Source organism: Sturnus vulgaris, chromosome 22, assembly GCF_052056855.1.
Source record: "Sturnus vulgaris isolate bStuVul1 chromosome 22, bStuVul1.hap1, whole genome shotgun sequence".
Classification (NCBI taxonomy): Eukaryota; Metazoa; Chordata; class Aves; order Passeriformes; family Sturnidae; genus Sturnus; species Sturnus vulgaris.
The window spans coordinates 9,976,944-9,987,622 of NC_142264.1; the positions used below are offsets into that span (position 1 = coordinate 9,976,944).

At 49.1% G+C, this 10,679-nt stretch overlaps 1 non-coding gene across 1 annotated transcript; it reads right to left on the reverse strand.

Annotated features, from left to right (window-relative positions):
• Window positions 1-10,177: 10,177 nt before the first annotated feature.
• TRNAT-AGU (transfer RNA threonine (anticodon AGU)) lies at window positions 10,178-10,250 on the reverse strand. Its single transcript has one exon. It is a non-coding gene; the product is annotated as a tRNA-Thr (tRNA).
• Between the last annotated feature and the right edge of the window lie 429 nt (window positions 10,251-10,679).

Consider the following 10,679-nt stretch of genomic DNA (forward strand, 5'->3'; position numbering starts at 1 on the left):
CGGCAGGAGAGGTGATGAAATCCCAAATCCCCGAGCTCCCTGTGGTCTGCAGAGAAAAGTGAGACCTTTCCAGCTGAACTGGATCTGTGAGGACTCTGCTCAGGAGTCACAGACCATGAAAATGAAGAGGAAAAACCCTGCAGGTGTTGCAGGGCTCTTTGGCTGTTTTCTTATGCAGTGCTCGTAAATCTTTTCCCTTCTCCAGTTGATGCTCAAGCTGAGTCAGCCCCAAAGCTGCACGTGCTTTTGGTGCAGATTCACACCCCCACACGTGCTGTGGGGGGTCTTGGGCATAACCCAGCGGCCCCTGCAGGATTTTACAGCCTCAGTCATTTTACAAGCCTCTGAATCAGAGCCTCGATTTCTAAATGCTCTGGGAGCTCAAATCTTGGTGTTGCCTCAATTCCCCTCAAAGCCCAGCTCTCAGGGGGTCAGAAATGTGCCCACGGTGCTCCTGGCTGGCAATGCTCTGTCCCAGCTGCTGATGTCTGTCCTTGCTCCTCACCTGGACCATTCTCTGCCTTACTTTCCCTGGATCATTCTCTGCTTTTCCCTTCCTGTTCCTCTCTGGATCACTCCCTGCCTCACCTTCCCCAAGCTCAGGGTCTTTGCTGCCAAACTGCCCAATCTGGGTGTGTCCAAGTGAGAAATACCTGCTGTCCTCCTGGCCTAAATCTCCAGCCCATGGAGCAGGGGTGGCTGCCAGCTCAGTGCCATTTGCCCCTCCATCACCTTGTGCACCCAAATCTGGCCCTTGCCTTTTATTTCCAGACATTGGGATAAGTATTTCTGCCTGAAGTTTAATGTAGTACATGCTCTGATCATTGCATTCAACATCAATGCCTTCCCCTGTGAAACCTCAAGGAGATCCTGTTTGTACTCCAGGTGGGGAATGTGTAAAAGCAGCACTTTCTAGTAGGAGTGACTACCTCGGTGTTTGATTAATTCTCTATTTCTGAAGCTCTGATGACACTGAGAGTTGAAAGCCCCAGGGGAGAGCTGTGGTACAGGAATAGAAACTACAGAACAGAGTGTAACTTAAATTAGTGGGATCAGAAGGAAAGGAGTAAAAACCAGGGCTTGTCATCAGAATATATCAATGCTCTCTCACCTTGCAGGAAGGACATGGCCTTGTCCCAAAGTGAAAAGGAAAAAGGGAGTGTCCAGTAAGACAGGAGGAATTGTGCCTGAACCCCCCCAGCAACATTTCCATGGGAACAGAGGCCCAAATCCAGCAGTGCATGGCACAGCTGGGCCTGTGGACCATGACAGTGTCCAGCAGGGAAAAGTGTTACTGGAATCAGGAATGGCTCCAGTGCAGAAGAGATTCTGGATAATATCCAGGGGCTGGATGAGGTTCAGATTGGACCCAGGGCTATAATGAGGATAAAATTCACCTTGGGCACAGGCTCAGGATGCACAGTATGTGCACTCAGCAGAGCTGTGCACTCACCCAGCCCAGGGAAAGGGCTGCAGCCTCTCAGGCTGTGCTGAGCCTCTGCCCAGGGCTCCAAAGGGCTGAAATGGAGCCAAGGCTCCATTTTGGCATCTGCTGCCTGGGGCCAGGGGGCTGAATTTGCCATTAATGTTCCATGAAATATAAAACAAGAGTCTAGGTCGTCTCTGGACTTCATTAACACTTTGAAAAGCCAAGGGGAATATCACATTTGACTGCGGGGCCAGCACAAGTCAGCAGAGAATCTAACATTTCAATTCCCACTCTGAAAAGCCCAACAGCTTTGTTTCAGTTCTGACTGCCCATTCCAAAATCAACGGAGACAAGCAGTTACTGTGAAAAAAAAAGGGCATTGCCAATGAAACCAGCTGAAAAGGTTCATTCTGTTCTTTTTGGGGATATTGACCCTCTTTTGTTTATGCTCAGTCTATGAATTTCATGGCAGAAAAGGAACACTTGAAACTGATCCTTTAAATTCTCAATGCTCCACATTCACACGTGGTCTCAGCCTTGGGAAGGACATGGGATGGATCCTGAGCTGATGTGGCCACATGAGTGTTAATAACAAAATAATTCCATTGCCTTCCCCCAGCAGCTGCACAGTCACAGCCGATTGTGTCTGAATCAGGAAGTTCCTGAATGGTTCCCAGGAAAATTCCCCCTGCAAACACAACCAGACCCAGTCCTAGAGCGTGCTTTTCTTCCAGAGTAGATGTGCCACCCCTGGCAGCACTGGAGCCCTGGGATGGACACTCCTGTGGTGTGTGGGGTCTCCTGTGATGTGCAAATCCCCAGGCACAGGGAGCAGCCTGTGTGTGCTCAGGCCTGGGGAAGTTTCCCTGCTCTGCAGCTGGGCTGGGCTCTGTCCCTGCAGATCTGCTCCTGCTGCTCCCACTGCTGGGGAGGGTGAAGGAGACAAACAAGGGAAAATAAAAGCAAACATACACCTTAAACAGCTCTGCCTTCCTGGGAGAGGAAACACAAGGCTCATTGAGAGAGGAAGCCAATTTCAGGCTCCTTAATCATCCTCTGGGTTCATTGTTCAGGTGTGATACTGGTGATGAACTGGGGAATTACTGCTGTGGGTGTGCTGGAAACCCAACTGCAGACTGGGACTCATAATTCCCCTCCAGTCCCCACAAACTCTTGAAACGCTTTGGTTACAGCAGCTGAGAAAACAAAACAAAACAAAACAAAACAGAACGTGCTTCACCTCCATCCTGAGCGGAAGCAGCAGAATTCCCTGGCAATGGGAGATCCTTTTGTGACACTGGCTCTACAAAGAAGCAAACCGTGAAGGAGAGCTGTGGGAAGGTTTGCTTTGGACCAGTCATCAGCCTGACTCTTGGACGGAAGAGAAGGGATTCTCTGTAGGTTTGCTGAATGTTTTCCATGTTTTCTGCAGCTCCCGCAGCAGATCCCGGTGCTGCCCTCTCACGGCCCCGAGGCTGATCCAGGAGCGCACCGAGGACTTTCCACAACCCCCTTGGATGCTGCTGCCGGCGCTCTGGATCCCTGGCACTGTGGATAACCTGGACAGGGCTCCTGGAGCTGGGGCGAGGCTTTCCCTCCACCTGCCTGCCCTGGGAGGAGAACTGATGGACGACTAATAGGGAGTGATGCAGGACTAATAGGGGACTGATGGGGACTAATAGGGGACTGATGCCTCCTCGTGGTCCCAGGCAATCCCACCGGCAGTGCGGGAATGGTCTGTGCACCTTCCACAGCCAGCAAGGGCTCCTGGGGCTGGGATGCATGGGGAAATCCCAGTGGGAAGCTGGAATATGCAAGGGTCACCAACCGGGAATGCTCAGAAAAGGGGAGACCAAGCAAAGGGGCAAGAGGAAAAGGCTGGGAAGTGGGGAAAGAGGAAAGGCAGAGGTGGTTCAGGGCTATGGAGTGCCCAGACAGGAACAGGAGTGCTGGGGCAGCTTTGGGCACCACAGTGCAAGAACTAAAGCTGATAGAAAATGTTCAGGGGAGGAACACGGGGATGGGGAAGGATCTCGAGGGAAGCCAGTGAGGAGCAGACTGGGGGCACTGGGATGGTTCAGACTGAGGGCACAGCTCCCCGGGGCTGCAGCTCCTCCCGAGGGGCAGCTCCAGGCTCTGCTCTGGGACAGGGACAGGAGCCAGGGAACGGCTGGAGCTGGGCCAGGGCAGGCTCAGGCTGGAGCTCAGGGCAAGGTTCTTCCCCCAGAGGGTGCTGGGCACTGCCCAGGCTCCCCAGGGAATGGGCACGGCCCCGAGGCTGCCAGAGCTCCAGGAGCGTTTGGACAGCGCTGCCAGGGATGGACAGGCTGGGATTGTTGGGGGGTCTGGGCAGGGACAGGGGCTGCCCTGGGGGATCCTGGTGGGTCCCTCCAGCTCAGGATATTCTGTGATTCTCTTGGTTAACAAATCTGGAGCCCGGTGGAGAATTGCTGAAAGCTTCAATTCTGGAAAGATTGCAGACTCAGCTGGTGAGAGGGGAAGAACCAAACAACGGTGAACCTGCCACCTGCCTAATGAAAACCTCCAGCCAGGACTTGGTGAGGCCCTGCTGGGCTTGGCAGCATACAGGGTTGGGGCTCTCCCCATTCTGTTTCCTCCCAGAAAGGGGTGGAGGGATTGATAACCGTGACACAGAGACAATCAAGACAGAACTTCTCTCTCTGCTTTGACATCCCCCAGCAGCACTGCAGGAAGGACAGGCCACCAGCACTGTCACCCGGAGATGCATGGGGACAAAAACTGTTCTCTGGGTTAAAAATGCTGTAGGAAATGGGGAAAATCTGGAGATGGTCTTGTGGAGTGCAAATGATGCTGTTGTGCACTGCAGTCCGTGATGGTGACAGAAGTGTGGCTGTGATGGTGCAGAGATATTGTATCAAGGCAGTTGTACCAATGCCAAAATATTTAACAGCTGGCTCCAGAAATAATTGTCATTTCTGGTGTGAGACAGTTGTGGAATGAGCAAATTAATCACAGCCAGGGCAATCTCCAGACTTTGCCCTTCTGCTTTTTGCAAAGTGTCACCCCCAGGGGCACTGGGCTGAGCTGCTGTGCTGGCAATGGGCAGCAGCATTGAGGGCATTGTGCCCTGTGCCTCCTTTGCTCCTGCAAGGCTTGGGCTAAGCCAGGCCCATCTGACACAGGAGACTGAAAAGAATTGAAGGGAAACAAAGAGAAATTCTAAGCTTTCCTCAGAAACCTATTAAAGTCCCTGTCATTTACTCGGAGCACATGAAATAGCCTTTATTACAGGCATTTTGCTGAGCACAAAAGCTACTTTCAATAACACAGGAAGGGAAAAATCATTACAAACTTGCAAGAATCAAGGACCATCTTGCAGAATCTCTTTGTCATGAAACAAATTATGAAAGGCTATAAATAGATGACCATTATTAGAACAAGGAGCTCTCTAACTGGACTCTCTGCACAGGGAATGAACTGCTTCCCTCCTAGCCAGGGGGGAGCTGAGGCAATCAGCAGGTACATCACAGGCTCTCCAGGGTGCAGGAGAAAGCAGAATTAAAGTCCTTGCCTCCTGCTTCTGAAAATGGGAGAAGTGTTTGGAGACACAAGTTATTTAAAAGACTGTTAAAAATACACAAAATACACACAGGTACTCACCCATCACAGAATGGGGCTGGACTTAGTCAAGGTCACACCTTGGAGGTGTCCAAGGCCAGGTTGGATGAGCTTGGAGCAAGCTGGGATAGTGGAAGGTGTCCCTGCCCATGGCAGGGGGTGGAATGAGATAAAATGTAAGGTCCATCCCAACCCAAACCATCCCAGGATTCTGAAAGTCCATGGTGCCACTGGTGAAGAGAGCACAGGACAGGAGCTCAGTGCTCACAGAGTCTGGCTGTGCTATCCAGCTCCTCCATAACCTCTTGGTTCCCTTTCTCACCTCTCAGGGGGTTTCCTCACCTTGGCTGCTTGAAAAAATGACTCCTCTGATTTTTAGTTTTTTTTTTAATAAAATTCCAGCCTAACATATTAATTCCTGCTCATAATGTAATTGAGTTTAAATAGTTCTTTCGCCTTCTGGCTGTTTACTCCTGTGGTATTTCTATGAGTTACTCATGTCTACTTTTAGCCTTCCTGTGGACAGACTAAACATAATAAACTCCTTCCATCCCCTCTCTAAGGACCTGCCATTCCTCCTGGCAGATTCCTGGGTCTGCCCTTCAGTTCCATTCTCATGGCAGGGTGCCCGGGTGAAACTGGGCAAGGCTGGCTTTATAAAGCTGGCTTCAATTGGCACTAATTGCTTTTTATAGTTTGGTTAAATTTGCAGTAACTACAACAATCTCGTGTTCTTTCCCAGGTCTTTCATGGAGTTATGGCCCGCAGGAATGAGGATGTTTGCTTATATTCCAACTGCCCTGAGCAGGTCAGTGGGATCTCCAAGGTGGAGTCCAGGAGAATCATAATGCCAGCATTAAACTCTGAGGGCCCTGCTGTGGAAAAGACAAGATATGGAAATTTTCCAAGATATGGAAATGTTAGGGGTGAGCAGCACAGTCAGGGAGAGCCTGGGAGCTGCAGGATGTCCAGAACAGGGAGCTGTGCAAAGCACATTGGATGCTAAGGACAAGTCTTGCAATGCTGCCCCAATGGCTTTGAGACATTTTTGCCAGCACTGTTACCTGTCCATGGGATCTCTTATCCCCATGGGAGCTCCTGGTTTGGGGTTTTGTTCTTGAACAGGGCGTAATCCTTTCCAAACACTCGTGGAGCAATGTTTGGGATGTGGTGATGTCTTGGTTTGAAAGCCAGGTGTCTGCTAAGCAAGGCAGGAGCCTCTCTTGAAATGGAGAATGTAAACCCCCTCCCTCCAAATTATTATAATTTTGAAATTAAGGAGCTCTCAGGCAAAGATATGGGAATAGGAATAACAGTTCTTTACTAGGAAAATTAAAAGAGAAATCCAGTATTACAGAGAACAAACCCAAAACACGGCCAGAGTGAGAATCCAAGGTGCCCCCGTCAGTCAGTCAGGGTTGGTGCAGTCCCATTCCATGGTGGCTGCATCCTCCTGCAGTGACAGATGTGGTTCTGCTGGAGCAGGGCTCCTGCACAAGGTGCAGTTTTCCTCCAAAGCTGCAGGGATGATGTGCAAGGCTCTGGTTTTCCTCTGGGATCCAGTGGGAAAAGGCTGCTCTGCTGTTCCAAATCTCACCTTTGATCTGGGTAGGAAATGCTCGGCTCCTGCCCTGGCTGGAGCATCTCCCAATGGGATGATGGAATTTGATCAGCCCTGCCCTGGGACTGCATGGCCATGAACAGGAGAGATCTCCTGGAGGGAGGATGGGCTGTGGGCAAGATAAAGAACACTGCAACAGCTGGGTGAACAGCTGGAACATGAACAGAGGAGATCTCCCCCAGAGATCAGGATCACTGCCATAGCTGCTTTAACAGATGGGGACAGAATCCAGACTTTTGGGCACATCCTGCTTTGCAACCCAAGACAGGTGATAATTGATAATCTTTCCATTCTGAGCTGTGTGTCCAGCACAGAGCTGAGCTTTGCTGGCTGCCAGGGCTGCTGTGTTTGCAAGATTGCACATTCCAAAGCAATGGGCAGTCAAATGGGCCACCAGGATTTTCAGTGCTGCTGGGAAGGTGCCTTGGAAGTCTTGGGTAGCAGCAGGACCATGTTCACATCAGGTTTTAGTGTCTGCATTCAGCCTCTGGGGCAGCCAGCAGCTCTCCCTGGAGCTGTCAGTGCTGTATTTTATGCTCTTTTCAGGTCTTGGGGCTCAGGTGGTGATTTCACAGGCTCCAGGAGATTCCTGAAACACTGAGGCTGGAAAAGACCTCCAAGATCAAGTCCAACCTTTGGCCAAACACCCCTGTGCCCACTAAACCACATCTCAAAGTACCTTATTTCAAAGTGCCACATCACATTGTTTTCTGAACATTTCCAGGGATGGTGACTCCAGCACTTCCCTGGAGAACCTGTTCCAATGTGTAAAAGGCTGGCAGATGACAATGTCCCTGGGAAAGACTTTGCACCAAGGCTTTGGAGAAATCATCTTGGACATGAGTGAAAGCTGGGCACGGATGTGGATGGGCACATCCCTGTGGATGCTGTGCAGCTCCCTGCTCCTGGCACACTGGAACATGGAGCTGTTATTTCATTTTTTTTCATATTATTTCAGAAACATTTCCTATTTGTTTTTTAAACATTATTGTTAAACCCACAATATCTTGTTTGGAATAATCGATTTACCATATTCATTGTGAACTGGAAAATAGATAAATTTGGGTGATTTTTTCCCACTCTGAATTCTGCAGTCCTACCAACTTTATTAATTATTTTTTCTTTGGCTGAGGCTACAAAGCTCCCCTTTGATCCCTGTGTATGTTGGATTTTAACATTAGTGTCAATTGTATTTCTAAGTCCAAAACCTCTTTAAACATGGAAACATTTTCACTGGCTCTGGCTCAAGGCTTTGCTCCCTGGATTAAACTATTTGTTGTTTCCCACATGTCTTAAGAAATGGATTCGTTGAGGCATTTGTGGCCTTCCCTAGGAGTGAAGTGGAGGTGGAAATGCAGCTCTGTAACACAGTCCTTGGATTGGGGCACCTCAATGGTGCAAGGCTGCTGGGCCACAAAATTCAGTGTTGTTCATAAGGAAAGAAATTATTTCTCTGTCCAGCTTGATGGAACCCTTGGAGGGAGACCCAGGAATGAAAAGTATTTCAGAAAAAATGCACAGAGTCCAGGATGGGTTTTAAAAATAGAAATTATATTCTGAAGTTGTGAGGAGAATATAAAAAACAAGTTTTCAGGGATAGTCAGGAAGACACCTTTAAATCTCCCTAAGCAAAGCAATAAGAGGCAGTCTGGCTGTGGACTGGGCAGGTCACAACCTTGTCCCTGAACAAAGCCATGGGGACCAGCCTGGTGCCATCCCTGTGGCAGAGCTGCACAACCTTCCCACATCTCTGAACACCTCTGCAGCATTTCCACCTCACAGGTAACAAAGACCATGGAATTACAGAATCCTGGAATCTCCTGAGCTGGAGGGACCCACCAGGATCCCCCAGGGCAGCCCCTGTCCCTGCCCAGACCCCCCAACAATCCCAGCCTGTCCATCCCTGGCAGCGCTGTCCAAACGCTCCTGGAGCTCTGGCAGCCTCGGGGCCGTGCCCATTCCCTGGGGACAATGCAGAGCTTCCCTCCCTGCCTCCCACATTTACCATTGCAGGATTTGGATATGAACCACATCTCCCTCCTTCCCCCTCTAGCCAAGCTCTGTCTCTGAAGGAGAAGGAGATGATGGGTGATGGATCAAAGGGGTTCCAGGGCCAGGTCCCCTGGGAAAAGTCATCTCTGGCCCAGGCTGGTGTTCAGCAGCAGCATCAGAGTTTGTGCTCTGCATTGCAGCAGGGTCACTGAGAGAGGAGCTCTGGCATTAATATCAGCTACTGCAGAGATTAAGAATTCAGCAAAACACATCCTGAACATTTGTCCTCTTTGCACAGAAAGGAAAGACATTAATTTTTCAGAGGATCATTTCCATCCCCACCAGGCTCAGCTAAGCTGAACCCACAAGCCTGATTGCAAAAGTGAACTTGAACCACAAAGATCTTTTTGGGTCTTGCTCTGTGGTCTCCTCTGAAAGCCAAATAAAGAGATAAATCTGGAATGAGGGACAGGGAAAGCCAGGTAGAGCCACAAGAGCCTGGAGATAAATTCTCTTTTAGTAAAACCTATCTGTCCATTTTCCAGGACCTGGGGTTACAATAACAGTAATTTGTGCTCATTTATTAATTGCAGATTAATGGGAACCCTGTTGGCTTCTGTTTCTTTGTCCTTACTGGGATATATGCAGGGGAAAGCAGAGAAATTCCTGCAGGTCACTTCCCACGGGGAGAAAACACATCAACCCTCCAAGGCTCACTTTTTTGGGACAACAGAGCTGGAAGAAACCAGCCTGGGGAGAGGCAAACAAAGGCCCATGTCCCTCATGTCACCCTGTGTCCCCCTCCACAAGAGAAAAATCTTTCAGACTTTTGAGCCTTCCTTCCCTCAGATGGAAAAGGCCCTTTTGAAATTCAGAAATTACCTTTTCTGTCACTGGTTTGGCTCATTTGGACTCAATATAGGGAGTCTACTTGAAAATGAACAGAGAAAAGAGATGTGCAATGGCAGAGGAGGAACTCTCATAAATCGGGACAGCAATTCATGGAATTCAAGATGCAAAATAGGTTAAGTCGTACCTACTATTTATTCTTAGAAATTATCACTTTCCAGTCCCCCCAGCAGGGTTCTGTAGATGACTGATGCTACTGCTCCTCCACAAACCATATTTATAATGTTTTCAGCCAGCTCTGCAGTTACTGAGCTCTGGAGCCATAATTTGATTGTCCTGCTGATGTCTGAGGAGATGAACCAGCTCTGACTGTAAATACCTGGCAGCCATTCCAGCTTTGTCCATCAATGACCCTCACAAAGTCTGCAGGGTCCAGAAGGCTCCAAATCCCATTACTGGTGTTCCCCTTCTCTGATTCCTGTTCACTAAAAATATTTCAAGTGTACAACTCTGACCACTGCTGATTTCTCTGCTTCTCTTTGCCTGTTGTTTGCTGTAGGTGCTGGGGAATGTTTGTATTTCACTTAGGTTGGGATGGATGCTCCAAAAAACAACATCAGGAACACTTTGGGATCAAGCAGGAAGATAAAGCAGCAAGGTCTTTGCAGGAGGTGCAGACCCTCCCCAGGCTCCAGTGAGATTTGAACTCACGACCCCTGGTTTACTAGACCAGTGCTCTAACCCCTGAGCTATGGAGCCTCTGAAATTTGGGTGCTTTTGCCTCTGCAAACATTTCATATCATAATTTTCTCATAATTCTGGTGTGAAATGGCACTGCTGGAATGTTCTGCTCTAAGGATTTTCAATTCTCTTTCCAAACTGCAACAAAACCCATCCAAGACACAAAACCACCACCACAAGGTGAACCCAAAGCTGGAATTTACTGTCCTTCAGGTCATCCCTGTCAGGACATCAAGATGGATGATTCCCTTTACCCCAGCCCAGCAGCTTTAGAAGTTTACAAAGAAATTGTGATATTTGGGCTCTTCATAGTTGTTGCACTTATCAAAAAAGGAAAGAAACAGGGGCATAAAGAGGATCCAAAAGCTGGAGGCCCTCTCATATGAGGAAATGCCGAGAGAATTAGGATTATTCAGCCTGGAGAAGAGAAGGCTCCAAGGTGACTTT